Genomic DNA, 15,390 nt, shown 5'->3' with positions numbered 1-15,390 from the left:
ATCCCTTCTGCCTTATTTGACCGGAAGTCCTCCAAAGCTCTTTTAAATTCCGATTCTAATACTGGATCCCCTATCTCTTCTAAATCGATTCCTGTTTCTTCTTCTATCACATCAGACAAATCTTCACCCTCATAGAGGCTTTCAATGTATTCTTTCCACCTATCTGCTCTCTCCTCTGCATTTAACAGTGGAAATCCCGTTGCACTCTTAATGTTACCACCGTTGCTTTTAATGTCACCAAAGGTTGCTTTGACTTTCCTGTATGCTGAGTCTGTCCTTCCGACAATCATATCTTTTTCGATGTCTTCACATTTTTCCTGCAACCATTTCGTCTTAGCTTCCCTGCACTTCCTATTTATTTCATTCCTCAGCGACTTGTATTTCTGTATTCCTGATTTTTCCGGAACATGTTTGTACTTGCTCCTTTCATCAATTAACTGAAGTATTTCTTCTGTTACCCATGATTTCTTCGCAGCTACCTTCTTTGTACCTATGTTTTCCTTCCCAACTTCTGTGATGGCCCTTTTTAGAGATGTCCATTCCTCTTCAACTGTACTGCCTACTGCGCTATTCCTTATTGCTGTATCTACAGCGTTAGAGAACTTCAAACATATCTCGTCATTCCTTAGTACTTCCGTATCCCACTTCTTTGCGTATTGATTGTTCCTGACTGTCTTGAACTTCAGCCTACTCTTCATCACTACTATATTGTGATCTGAGTCTATATCTGCTCCTGGGTACACCTTACAATCCAGTACCTGATTTCGGAATCTCTGTCTGACCATGATGTAATCTAATTGAAATCTTCCCGTATCTCCCGGCCTTTTCCAAGTATACCTCCTCCTCTTGTGATTCTTGAACACGGTATTCGCTATTACTAGCTGAAACTTGTTACAGAACTCAATTAGTCTTTCTCCTCTTTCATTCCTTGTCCCAAGCCCATATTCTCCTGTAACCTTTTCTTCTACTCCTTCCCCTACAACTGCATTCCAGTCGCCCATGACTATTAGATTTTCATCTCCCTTTACATACTGCATTACCCTTTCAATATCCTCATACACTTTCTCTATCTGTTCATCTTCAGCTTGCGACGTCGGCATGTATACCTGAACTATCGTTGTCGGTGTTGGTCTGCTGTCGATTCTGATTAGAACAACCCGGTCACTGAACTGTTTACAGTAACACACCCTCTGCCCTACCTTCCTATTCATAACGAATCCTACACCTGTTACACCATTTTCTGCTGCTGTTGATATTACCCGATACTCATCTGACCAGAAATCCTTGTCTTCCTTCCACTTCACTTCACTTCACTTCACTGACCCCTACTATATCTAGATTGAGCCTTTGCATTTCCCTTTTCAGATTTTCTAGTTTCCCTACCACGTTCAAGCTTCTGACATTCCACGCCCCGACTCGTAGAACGTTATCCTTTCGTTGATTATTCAATCTTTTTCTCATGGTAACCTCCCCCTTGGCAGTCCCCTCCCGGAGATCCGAAAGGAGGACTATTCCGGAATCTTTTGCCAATGGAGAGATCATCATGACACTTCAATTACAGGCCACATGTCCTGTGGATACACGTTACGTGTCTTTAATGCAGTGGTTTCCAATGCCTTCTGCATCCTCATGTCGTTGATCATTGCTGACCGAGGACGTTTTTTATTATGAATCAAAGACTCTACCCCTAGACCACCTAATCAGACTGTATACCTATGGAGCATCGTCTCAGCTGAGCGACTGGGTACGCGATTTCCTGTCCCAAAAGTCAGAATTCATAGTAACTGAAGACAAGTCATCTTGTGAAACTGAAGCTATACCTGGGGTTACCCCAAAGTAGAATTAAACGCTCCCTGCTGTTCTTAATTTATACAAACGATTTAGAAGACAGTCTGAGCAACCCTTTTACAAGGGGAGGCCACGGCGTTTGGAACGCGGATTTACTGCAAACTTCGCACACTCGTAGTCCTCCATGAGGAGAACAAAATGTGTAAGCAGCAGCGCGTACTTCTCAAGCGTTATGGAGAAAATCGCAAGATAATTTCGGTCGTCAAATATATACCTGTGCGTGGCCATTTTTTACCATGAGGCGGCGGCAGACGAGTGGTTATCGATGAAGCCCCGTAATCGCTGGATCGATGAATCGAGTCCCGTTCGTCAGTTTTTTTTTAATTTCTAACACAGTAATTTTATTTACTATTTATGTTAAAATTGATGTAATGGGAAACATACGTGTAATCGGATGAACTTTTATTAAATTTACATTTTTTGGCAGTCTACAAATTTTTATAATCACAAATAATATAATATTCATAACTATCGACTGGTAAACGACCAAACGCATAAAGTGATACTGAAAATGTATGCTTGTCCGTGATTTGAGAAATCTCTTATACCTGAGAGGAGCCCTAAACGACTTGTTACCTCCAAGTTTTGACCGGCACAGACTGCTTTCGAAAGATGTAGAATTAATCGTCGCTTTCGACATCACGAGTACAAGTTTCAGGACGGTATTTTTCGTAAAAACATTGAAAACATAAAATGAAATGGCACCAGCTGAATAAATGCTATGTTTCCGCGTACGCAAGGTCTTTTGAGGTTTTCCTTGGAAAAACAAACCTCGCTAACATTTTCGAAAACCTCTCTTTCAGACGAAAATTTGGAAGCAAACCATGCATAACGCAGCATTTCCTTAAATATCGGCGCTGATAATTGGTCATGTAGTATCGACTGTATTTTAATAGCGTCTTCACGGGAAGCAATTTCTCGTTCTCTTTTGATTAAGTACGAACAATTTTGAAGACACGGACAAGCATACATTTTCAGTATAACTTTATGCGTTTGGTCGTTTACTAGTCGATAGTTACGAATATTATATTATTTGTGATAATAAAAATTTGTGGACTGCCAAATAACATTGTAAATTTAATAAAAATTCATGCGATTACACGTAGTTTTCCCATTACATCAATTGTAATATAAATAGTAAAGAAAATTACTGTGTTAGCAATTAAAAAAACTGACGAACGGGACTCGATTCATCGATCCAGCGATTACGGGGCTTGATCGATAACCACTCGTCTGCCGCCGCCTCATGATAAAAATGGTCACGCACAGGTATATATTTGACTCCCGAAATTATCTTGCGATTTTCTCCATAACGCTTGAGAAGTACGCGCTGTTGCTTACACATTTTGTTCTTCTCGTGGAGGGCTAAGAGTGTGCGAAGTTTGCAATGAATCCGCGTTCCAAACGTCGTGGACTCCCCTTGTTAGACAGTTTGCAGTTGAGTAAAGTCATCAGTACATCGAAATGAATTACAAGAGGCGATTAAAAAGTTTCCGTTCGAAGGCTGTACACTCCAGAATAGGCAAGCTAATTAATAAAGATCTCCATGACCATTAGTCAAGCCCCCCACCGATGCACCTGGTGGAGGACGCCGATGTGGTAAAACGCTGCTGTGTCCTGCTGCGTGAAGAAGTCCATAACTGCCTGCTGCACATCCTCGTCCTACAAGAACAGTCGACACTTCAAAGCCTTTTTGACGAACCGAAGGCGTGATAATTGTATGGAGAGAGATCAGCACTATAGGGCGGATGTTCGAGTGTCTCCCGCTAGAGCCAGAGTAACTTCTGCGTTACGAGACTTGCGATATGGGGACGTGCGTTATCACCAAATAGCAGCCCTTGGCGCACCATTCCACAACTGCAGTTTTCGGCAGACATGCTGCCTCGTACACATTCTTCACTCGTTGATGGATATCTACCGGTGTTTGTCCTTCGGCTACCAAGCACGTTGGTCCTAGGGGCTCATTTTCTAAAAGTATCACCGTAGTCCACGATTCCGCATTTACCGCACGCACGTCAGAAAGACACGAATACCACACTGACCCCTTGCCTACATGTCGGTGCTCATGTACCCGCATCGAAGTCGCGCTACGTTGCACATACGCTGTAGCAACGCCCTTAGACGAAAACTTTTTTGGTAGCCCCTTATACAAAATAATTTCAATACAATATTTCGAATGTGAAAAGTGACAATTGACCCTGAATAATGGAAACTCTGAGGGCGTCCGGATGAGTACTAAATACACTACTGGCCATTAAAATTGCTACACCACGAATATGACGTGCTACAGACGCGAAATTTAACCGACAGAAAGATGATGCTGTGATATGCAAATGATTAGCTTTTCAGAGCATTCACACAAGGTTGGCGCCGGTGACGAAACCTACAACGTGCTGACATGAGGAAAGTTTCCAACCGATTTCTCATACACAAACAGCAGTTGACCGGCGTTGCCTGGTGAAAGGCTGTAAGGAGGAGAAATGCGTACCATCACGTTTCCGACTTTGATAAAGGTCGGATTGTAGTCTATCGCCATTGCGGTTTATCGTATCGCGACATTGCTGCTCTCGTTGGTCGAGATCCAATGACTGTTAGCAGAATATGGAATCGGTGGGTTCAAGAGGGTAATGCGGAACGCCGTGCTGGATCCCAACGGCCTCGTATCACTAGCAGTCGAGATGACAGGCATCTTATCCGCATGGCTGTAACGGATCGTGCAGCCACGTCTCGATCCCTGAGTCAACAGATGGGGAAGTTTGCAAGACAACAACCATCTGCACGAACAGTTCGACGTCGTTTGCAGCAGCATGGACTATTAGCTCGGAGACCATGGTCGCAGTTACACTTTACGCTGCATCACAGACAGGAGCGCCTGCGATGGTGTACTCAACGACGGACCTGGGTGCACGAATGGCAAAACGCTTTTTTTTTTTTTTCAGATGAGTCCAGGTTCTGTTTACAGCATCATGATGGTCGCATCCGTATTTGGCGACATCGCGGTGAACGCACATTGGAAGCGTGTATGCGTCAGCACCATACTGGCGTATGACCCGGCGTGATGATATGGGGTGCTATTGGTTACACGTCTCGATCACTTCTTGTTCGCATTGACGGCACTTTGAACAGTGGACATTACATTTCAGATGTATTACGACCCGTGGCTCTACCCTTCATTTGTTCCCTGCGAAACCCTACATTTTAGCAGGATTATGCACGACCGCATGTTGTAAGTTATGTACGGGCCTTTCTGGATACGGAAAATGTTCGACTGCTGCCCTGGCCAGCACATTCTCCAGATCTCTCACCAAATGAAAACGTCTGGTGAATGGTGGCCGAGCAACTGGCTCGTCACAATACGCCAGTCACTACTCTTGATGAACTGTGGTATCGTGTTGAAGCTGCATGGGCAGCTGTACCTGTACACGCCATCCAAGCTCTGTTTGACTCAATGCCCAGGTGTATCAAGGCCGTTATTACGGTCAGAGGTGGTTGTCCTGGGTACTGATTTCTCAGGATCTATGCACCCAAATTGCGTGAAAATGTAATCACATGTCAGTTCTAGTATAATATATTTGTCCAGTGAATACCCGTTTATCATCTGCATTTCTTCATTGGTGTAGCAATTTTAATGGCCAGTAGTGTACTTTTAGACTCCAAGAAGAACGAAGTAATTCCATTTTCAATAAAAGGCTGACGCTGCCACGTGTGAACATTAGCGAACCATCAGTTTAGTAAGTCTGAGGTTACAAAATACTAACATGAATATTTACAGAAGAATGAAAGAAACTGATAAAACCTTAAATCTCGGAATTTCAGTTTGGATTCCAGAAAAATGAAGGAACACGAGAGGCAATATTGACTTTAGGAACTACCTTAGAAGACAGATTAACAAAGACAAAACTACTTTCATAGCAGTTGTGGTTAGAGAAAATTTTTGACAATGCTGAATGGAATGCACTCTTTGAAATTCTGAAGACAGCAGGGATAAAATACATAGCGCGAAATGTTATTTACAACTTCTACAGAAACCAGACTGCAGTGGCAATGAGTCGAAGGATGCAAAAGGGCAGCAGTGGCTGAGGCGGGAGAGAGACGGGGTCAATGCCTACCCCTAATGTCATTCAGTCTGTACACAAAGAAAGCTGTGAAAGAATCAAAGCAGAAATTTGGAATGGAAATTAAAGTCCAGGGGAAAAAATAAAAATTTTAAGATTTACTGATGATGTTGCAAATCTTTAGCGGCAATAAAAACGGACTTGGAAGAGAACTTGAATCGAATGCAAGGGTCTTGAAAAGAGGTTATAAGATGAACATCACCATAAGTTAAATGAGGGTAATGGAATGTAGTCAAATTAATCAGGCGATGCTGAGGGAATTAGATTACGAAGTAACTGACAGTGGCCGAACTTTAGACGATATAAAATGCAGGCTGGCAAAATCAGGCGAGCCAGTGTGTGAAACGGACACTCAAAGAAGCTACGACGCACCTCGAAAATCTCCTCCGCAGATGGAAGCGAAACATCGGGTTTTAATTTGAAATCCATCCGACCACGGCATAATAGCCCCGAATAATTTGTTAGTTGTGACATTTCTGGCCGTGAAAGTTTACATTTTGCAATTAAGTTTTACAGTATCAAGAAAAGCAATTTTGAAAAAGGGAAATTTCTTTACATAGACTCTAAATTTTAAGTCTGGGTAATATTTTCTGAAGGCAATTGTCTGGAGTGTAGCGTGGTACAGAAGTGAAAAACAGTCCATCAGCAGGTCACACAAGAAGAGAATACAAGCTTTTCGAAATGTGGTGGTAGTGAAGAATGCTGAAGATCTGATGGATAGATCTAAAAACTAATGGGTAGATACTGAATCGAATTGAGGAGAAAAGAAAATTATGCTGACATGAAGAGAGTTGCACAGAACAGATTGGCGTCTAGAGCTGCATCAAATCACTCTTCGAACTGAAGACCAAAACAACAATAATCAAAGAGAGCTATAGTGACGTTACGTGACTGCACGCGAAATATGGATACACCTTTTTTGACACAAAACCGCGGTTACAACATTTAGTAGGTGATGGTGAAGTCGGTTAACAAAAGTGATACTATTAATTGGCAGGAAAAGTGATGAACACCAGCTTTTCGGACCACGAGTGTGGCTCTTATGCGCATATTGTGAGCCACTTCGATGTTGAGTTGAAAAATATGTAAGAAGATACGGGCATATATATATACTCCAGGTTCACGTTATTCTGTTTCCCAACACCAGAAAACCGGTTCAGAGGGAACAAATATTTGTAGAATGAAGAAGTCATCAGTGCTGCAAAGGGGTTTTAAACAGACTCGCATACAAATTTACTTTATGAGAGAAAAAACATTGGGAATTCGTTAGAAAAATGGCATTAACTCAATGGAGGTAGCACCAAGAAATTTTTAAAAATGTAAGTGCTGCTGCTGGTATAAGGCGTCTCACATGATACTACAGCACTTGCATCTAGAAGACTTACAGGTTTTCTGAAGTTGTGACTCATTTTTTTAGAAGATAACTGAAAAATTCAGTTTTAGAAAAGGAAGTTGCATGTGCACTCGGTGCCAAATGGTCGGCATCATGCCAACTTTTCTTTTCTGCATGTCATTCCCAATCATAAATTTACCGTTCTACAGTCTATTGTTGGTGCATAAGAACAGGAAGCGACTCATCATGGCATTTTTATGGATCTCGGCTGCAGTCAAACTACTGACGCAGCAGTCGACGGCAGTCTGGCCAACTATCTCGTGGCTATCGACAGTTGTAGCTTCGAATGCTAGCCTGATTCACAGCTTTCTCGATAGCGTACTATATGCTATACGTAGGGGCTTCTGAATGTAAATTAATACGTCGTCACACGCTAAGACCATTGCTCAACACGGGCGGCACGTTGTCAGAAGGCATTAAGTTTTCTGCCTTTCCCGCAGACACATTTCTGCTGCGGTACTGATAACAGGTGCATCACAGTGAGTGAATGAAGAGGCGTGGCAACTGGAAATTTACTATAAAGTCGAAGTCCGCGACACGGTATGGTTTCTGTGAGCAAAACGCTTAAATTTCACACAGATTCGCTGTGAAATTTTGACGGTATATGGACCAAATGCGATGCAGTATCCAGACGATGTGAAATAGTGCCAAAAATTCAAATGGCTCTGAGCACCATGGGACCAAATTTCTGAGGTCATCAGTCCCCTAGAACTAGAACTGCTTAAACCTAACAACCTAAGGACACCACACACATCCATTCCCGAGGCAGGATTCGAACCTTCGACCGTAGCGGACGCTCGGCTACAGACTGAAGCGCCTAGAACCGCTCGGCCACAGCGGCCGGATACAAAAATTCAACCAGGGCCACACTGTCGATTGTGATGCTTCTGTCTTGCTTTACACAGGCTTCATGAATATGTTGAAAGCTGTGTCATGTATGTGTCACTTTGATGTGCCACATTCGATAAGTTACTTTGGCTGTCCATAAAAACGTATTGCTTAAATTTTGAAGTTCCCTCACGAGGGCTTACGCATTAAATTACCTCGCAGTTCAATAACTATTTTGAGATGTTGGTTCTGACGGGATGGCTACAGACGGAATATCTAATGTAAGAGAAATACAAATACAAAAACAAACACCTTCCCGAACAGATCTTGGAGGCCCAACGGTACCGACCGGCCGCCGTGTCGTCCTCAGACCTTAGGCGTCACCAGATGTGGGTACGGAGGGGCATGAGGTCAGCACACAGCTCTCCTGGCCGTTGTCAGTTTTCGTAATCGGTAAAGGGAAATACAGAAAAGCTAAAAATGGACGATATGCTGTTGACAGTTTCTGGAACTGAGAACTGGCTGAGTTATGAAGCTGTTCTTCAGTATAACTCACAGTTCCGTCAGACAGGCAGAGAGATTGCAGATAAAAAAAAAACAAAGCCATTAGAAGAGATAAAATGGAACTCCTGTAAAAAGAAAAGTACATTATCTTAAGACTATGTGTATTAACCGTGAGTCACGATGTCTAACCTGGAACTAGCGTAGTAACGGAACGCTTCTCAGAGCTGCAGCGCTCAGTAGAATGCAATGCGAGTCCAGCGGCGCCTGTCTGTGCCGGGTTTCAGCGACTGCAGAACCCACGTGCGCGACCGCCTCTTGTAGCGAAGTAGGAGGGACCCTCTGCGCATGCGCGGATCCACTCTCTTCGCGGCGGTGGTGCCCGCTGACTCGCGACGTAGTTGTGTGACGTAATACCTATTGGTGCCTCGTCAGCTGTACGGCACTTCATCCTGCAGCAGGTACTGATAAGTTTCGACTTCAAGGACGGACGTTTCAATTAGCTGAGCAAAAGATTACACTTTCTTGCATCTCTTCCGAAAACCGCCATTTACGTAAGTAGTCGCAGCCTCCTCCAAATACATCGCAACCTCCAGCAACATCTGGACAAGATTACGCAGTGGTGTAATCGATGGAAGATAACGATCAACCCCACAATGTTCCAGGCGATGTATTTTACCCCCAAAATCAAGCTCCCTGATCGTCAACACACCATTGGCAGCAGGAAATTGATTTGGAGGAGTTCTGTAGCATACCTGGGCCTTGAGATTGATCGACGCCTAACGTGGAACAAGCATCTCACCACTGCAGCAAACAAAGGCTGCGGACTTTTCTGCCGCGCGGGATTAGCCGAGCGGTCTATGGCGCTGCAGTCATTGACTGTGCGGCTGGTCCCGGCGGAGGTTCGAGTCCTCCCTCGGGCGTGGGTGTGTTTTTTTGTCCTTAGGATAATTTAGGTTAAGTAGTGTGTAAGCTTAGGGACTGATGACCTTAGCAGTTAAGTCCCATAAGATTTCACACACATTTTAACATTTTTTCGCACTTTTCTGTAGGTTGTATCCCCTTCTGAAAGGTGAAGGACTAACAGTTCAGTGCAAACTCCTCCTCTGGAGCCAGCTGGCACTTTCGGTCATCTTGTATGGTTTGCAAGTGATAACTATGACGTCAGACATACCACTAACAAGACTGCAGCGTCTCCAGAACAGTTTTCCGTGTCATCTCAGGTGCTGGCGTATCTGTCCCCAACACATATAAGAGACTTTTAGGCCATCCCACCATATAAACACTTTTTCCGGATAAATCCACCAAATTTTACGAAGCAACACAAACTTCGCTCCACTTTCTATTCAAAATTTAGGACGAGAACCACCAGAAGCTTCTCACAAACGCCCAAAAGTAACCCTTACGCCACGCTTTAGGGATCAATAAGACACACACACACACACACACACACACACACCACACACACACACACACACACACAAAACAAAAAGGATAAGCTTACACACTGAAAATAAGCTTACACACTGAAAACACACCACAACCACAATTCCTCATCTTCACGAAATCCTCTAGCGTATTCTGAAGTCAGACGGGTGGTACTACATGCACAACATAGCACAACCATAGCCTTCATCTTCCGGAAACGAAACGCAGCAGCCTCGACTGGGTAGAGACACTCCTTTGAGTAGACAGCATTACTGTGAATCTGTGCACTTTAAATGTTACAGGGTGTTCAAAATGTAAAGCAAGGTTATGGAAAAATAACTATCAAGGGGAGCTTACATCCAGTGTGTCGTCGATTTTGCTGATCTTTCGCACATTTGACGTTGATACGTGGATGTAACAAAAGTTGCTCTAATAGATTCCCCTTGTCACACAGTCTCGATCAATGGAGTTGCAAAGTTTTACCAACCTGTCGAATACAATATAAAAATGCCATCCATTGAACAACGGCGTTAGCTCAACGTACTAAACGACAGGCTTCAAGTCCGCCCGTCCTATGTTCGAGTTTCGTAAATTTTTTCTCTGAATTTGCGCCAAAGTAGGCGTTTTGAGTATGAGGCCAAGGGCGGGGGTGGGGGGCATAGGTCCTTTGCAGTCACTTGGTCATGAAAACACTGATCCAAGAAAGTCACAGAGTCGTTGGTTAAATGAATCATAGCACTGTCTTGAAATCACGTGTTCTCTATCTGATCTTGGGATGTGTTTACAAATTCTTGCACCATTTGTACGTAACACTCACAGTTCACTGCGCCATGAAAAAAGTGATGAATATTCGCCTACGATATACTCCACACCAAACACCCACTTCTTGTGGATGCACAAGGGCTTCGTCCAGCTTATGTGGGTTTTCTGCAGTCCAAATGTGTCAGTCATAATCATCAAGGTGGAACAATGCCTCATCAGACAAAAGCAATCATCGAGTTCTTTCGTATCAGGCATTACAGCAGACATGAACCACAACAGAAAACTACACTTTTCCATTGTCCTCAGCAAGCAGCTAAATATCACGAATTCTCTATGGGTGCATCTTTTAACACCTGTGAAATGTCGTGTCGGCACCAGCAACAGAGAGGCCAGACTGGCTACATAAGGTGTAGCAGTCAGTTAACGACGGGTACTGCTCGTTTCACAATTCCCATAAACCTGACGTCATTTACAGCAGTCATGGACTGTGCGGCTGGTCCCGGCGGAGGTTAGAGTCCTCCCTCGGGCATAGGTGTGTGTGTTTGTCCTTAGGATAATTAAGGTTAAGTAGTGTGTAAGCTTAGAGACTGATGACCTTAGCAGTTAAGTCCCATAAGATTTCACACACATTTGAACATGGCGTCATTTAGACGTCACGCTCAATATCGACGACCGCCTGATCGACTATCGACTTTGTGACATGGAAGAATATAATATTATTCCTCCTCAATTCGCTCGCAGCAGTTTTAGCTGTCCACTTAGGTTCTTGCCTAACCACACACTCGGAAGTTGCTACATATTCGGAAATAGACAAATATTTGTGAGAAGGAAAAATACAAATTTTATTTCAGTTTGTTTCAGTCGCAGTATTTCAAGCTGTACTCGTAGGTTCCAGTGTAATCACTCGGAAATCGCCATTTATTCGGAAATAGAGCCAAATGTGAATTTCATTTCTGCTTTTTTTCAGTCGCAGTATTTAAAGATGTACTCTTAGGTTCTTGCCTAACTACACCCTCTGAAACCGCCACACATTCTTAAACAAACAACAAAATATTTGTACAAGCGAGAATATGAATTTCAACTGTTCTCTTACGTTTCTGCCTAACCATACACACGAAAGGCGGCACATATTCGGAAATAAAAAACCAAATATTTGTGTGAAGAATGAATATGAATTTTATTCTTGCTCGTTTCGTTAGCGGCAACTTAAGGTGACCTCTTAGGTTCCTGTCTAACCACATCCTAGGAAGTCGCTAAATATTTATTTCATACTTCGTTCTCAAATCAGACTGAATGTAAATAACATGCAATATTGCAGAGCATACTTGTATTTCGTTCATAAGAAAGTACCATAACTTCTTAACAACCTTAACATGAAAAAAACTGCATGTAAGGGGATGATAACCAACAACTTTTGATTCCAGAAAGACGACGTTATTCATGCGATGTTGAACTAGGGTCTTCGTTGTCATATTCTAAAAAAATGGTTCAAATGGCTCTGAGCACTATGGGACTTAACAGCTGTGGTCATCAGTCCCCTAGAACGTAGAACTACTTGAACCTAACTAACCTAAGGACATCACACACATCCATGCCCGAGGCAGGATTCGAACCTGCGACCGCAGCAGTCGCGCGGTTCCGGACTGAGCGCCTAGAACCGCTAGACCACCGCGGCCGGCGTCATATTCTATCTCGAAGGCTTGTATCGTTGATGCGTTATTAAGTGATATTTAATGATAAAGGGGATATGTTTCTTATAAATTTTCAATGCTGTATTACAATGAAACGACGTACCGCAAATCATAAAACAAGTGTGTTTTATTCTTAATTTGTAAATTGTTGACGATAATAACTCACTCCTAAGAGAGCATTCTTATATGAAGGAATTAACCGTCTTTAAATCACTACGTGACATTTTGTTATAGCAATAATAATTATAATTAGTCATTCCAAGAATGACTCGTTTTTGTACATCGTCGGTACGCGCGCTTGAAATATCGAATGCTAACGAAAGCTGATAGCCGATCATGGTCGTTGATATTGTGTGTGACGTCAAAATGACGTCACAGTAGCGAGGATTGTTGTGATACGAGCGTTACGCCTTAATGAGACACACTGCACATGGAGACTGCACGCCTGTCAACTCTTCCGTTGTCACTGCATGCTTTTCATTTCCTGCCCGCCACTGCTGCTCAGTGGGCGGCGCGACTGACTGTCGGGCGGTGGACCTACGTGTTGCACTTCTGGTTTCTGCCAGGGATTTCTCCTCGGTCGGAGGACTGGAACGTGTTGCACTGTGCCTCGTGATGAGGATCGAGGAGCTGCTTGGTTGGGAAGTAGCGGCTCCACTGTCAAGAAAGCCAGCAACGCCCCTCCATACCGCATCCAAATGACGCCGTTGTCTGAGGATGACATGGCAGTCGGTCGGTCCGATTGTCTTGCCTGTGGCCAGAGTAGCGGAGCTTTGGTTTGGTTGCTGCTTTTCCTGTCCTCCGGAACGTGTCTTACAGCTGTCCCATTGAGAACTTCTTTGCTGCACCCTTATCACACTTTCCTGTGTTGGCAGCCTCAAAAGTCTCGGCACAACCGACACATCTCATGTATTATGCGACAAATAAAACTTTCTTTTGTAATATGTATTCTTCTCTACCTAAATTAAACAATGATCGTACCTGCAAGAGAAACGAAACATTCTTCCATAAGGCTGCGTCACTTCTGAACAGCCTGTGTAATGAGCGACGTGCGACTTGACTATTTTCTTTGCTTACGAGTGGTTTAATTTCGATTTTAACCTTACAATGCATCATGATAATGTTATCTCCAAATCGATGCTCATTTTCCGCTCTCATATTATGTGAGAAACTGTGGGTGACGAATTTATTGCTTACCATTGTATCTTGACTATTGTTGCTATAAACTTTTCCCTTTCTTCAACTAACGCTTTATGTATGAAAGCACCCCTATCCCTGCCTCTCCCCTCTTCTAATGTTGAACTATTAGGCGTATTATTCACGTTTCACGACTGCGCTTACTTCTGCATGTAACTCTCAAACATCCATTATATCAGTACACTAATCATCTGTTTCTTCCAGTTTCTTGAGAAGCTGCTGTCAATCTTCAACATCGGAAGCTATTCCCAGATGGAAAAAAGCTATCTACATCTACATGGATACTCTGCAAATCACATTAAGTGCCTGGCAGAGGGTTCATCGAACCACCTTCACAATTCTATATTATTACAATCTCGTATAGCGTGCGGAAAGAATGAACATCTGTATCTTTCCGTACGAGTTCTGATTCCCCTTATTTTGTCGTTGTGATCGTTCCTCCCTATGTAGGTCGGTGTCAACAAAATATTTTCGCATTCGGAGGAGAAAGTTGGTGAATGGAATTTCGTGAGGAGATTCCGTCGCAACGAAAAACGCCTTTCTTTTAACGATTTCCAGCCCAAATCCTGTATCATTTCTGTGACACTCTCTCCCATATTTCGCCATAATACAAAACGTGCTGCCCTTCTTTGAACTTTTTCGATGTACTCTGTCAGTCCTATCTGGTAAGGATCCCACGCCACGCAGCAGTATTGTAAAAGAGGACGGACAAGCGTAGTGTAGGCAGTCTCCTTAGTACGTCTGTTACATTTTCTAAGTGTCCTGCCAATAAAACGCAGTCTTTGGTTAGCCTTCCCCACAACATTTTTTGTGTGTTCTATGTGTTCTTGCCAGTACTGAGACACATTCCTGTAATCACCCTCAGGGCACATACTGCTTGCTCGTCCCCTTTGCTTTTCGTTATTTGACATCCCATTTATCAGCCCTATATTGCAATCAAATACACTGCCTCTAACAGTCAGGATGATCGAAATTATTAGGTACTCACCTCAGGAAGAGAATTATAGATTCTGGCAACGCAGAACAAAAGATGTCTGTTCTATGATACGCATATCGCATGAAAGACTGATTTTGTATAGACAGCAATGGAGTTGAGGGAGCTAAATTTATTCAAAACTGAGTGCCCGGAATTGCCCGGCTATGTGTTTATTTCAGTTCTATTTGTCCATCTCTTCCCTCCCTCTCTCTCTGTCGATCTCCTCGGCTCCCCTCTGTTCATCTTCTTCTCCTCCTCCTCTCTGTCCACCACTTCCGTCCCCTTCTCTCTGTCCATCTTCTCCCGTCTCTCTCTCTCTCTCTCTCTGTCCATGTGCTGCTACCTCCTCTCTTTTTATCCATCTCCTCCTCCCCCTCTTTCTGTCCTTCTGCTGTTTCTATCTCCATCTCCACTCACCACTCTCCCTGTCCACCTCATTTTCTTTCCTTTCTCTTTTCATCTGCTCTTCCCCTTTCCCTGTGTCGTACACTGATATACTTTTGTAGATACATTTCGCGTCATGTGTGGACACTATCTGCTAAATGTGTTGGGAATATAGTTGACAACAGTGAAGTTATAAATTTAAACGTCATGCCTGGTGCGACATTTTTAATGCAAGAACAACAGAAATGTAGTAAACGATAAACTTTT

The 15,390-nt window shown here is 43.3% G+C and overlaps 1 protein-coding gene across 2 annotated transcripts in view; it reads right to left on the bottom strand.

Annotated features, from left to right (window-relative positions):
* LOC126234748 (globin C, coelomic-like) overlaps positions 1 to 15,390 on the bottom strand; it is a 187,206-nt gene that overhangs the window by 65,340 nt on the left and 106,476 nt on the right. The window contains exon 1 of one of the 2 annotated variants that reach the window (XM_049943495.1): positions 8,878 to 9,019. The exons of the other annotated variant lie outside the window; for it this stretch is intronic. The gene's annotated coding sequence lies outside the window, so the exon portion shown is untranslated. Of the gene's footprint in view, positions 1 to 8,877; positions 9,020 to 15,390 lie in introns of those variants that run through there. 2 annotated transcript variants of the gene reach the window in all.

Source organism: Schistocerca nitens, chromosome 2 (assembly GCF_023898315.1).
Source record: "Schistocerca nitens isolate TAMUIC-IGC-003100 chromosome 2, iqSchNite1.1, whole genome shotgun sequence".
Lineage (NCBI taxonomy): Eukaryota > Metazoa > Arthropoda > Insecta > Orthoptera > Acrididae > Schistocerca > Schistocerca nitens.
Note: the sequence above shows the minus strand (reverse complement) of the source record. Positions and strands in the feature narration are given on the sequence as shown.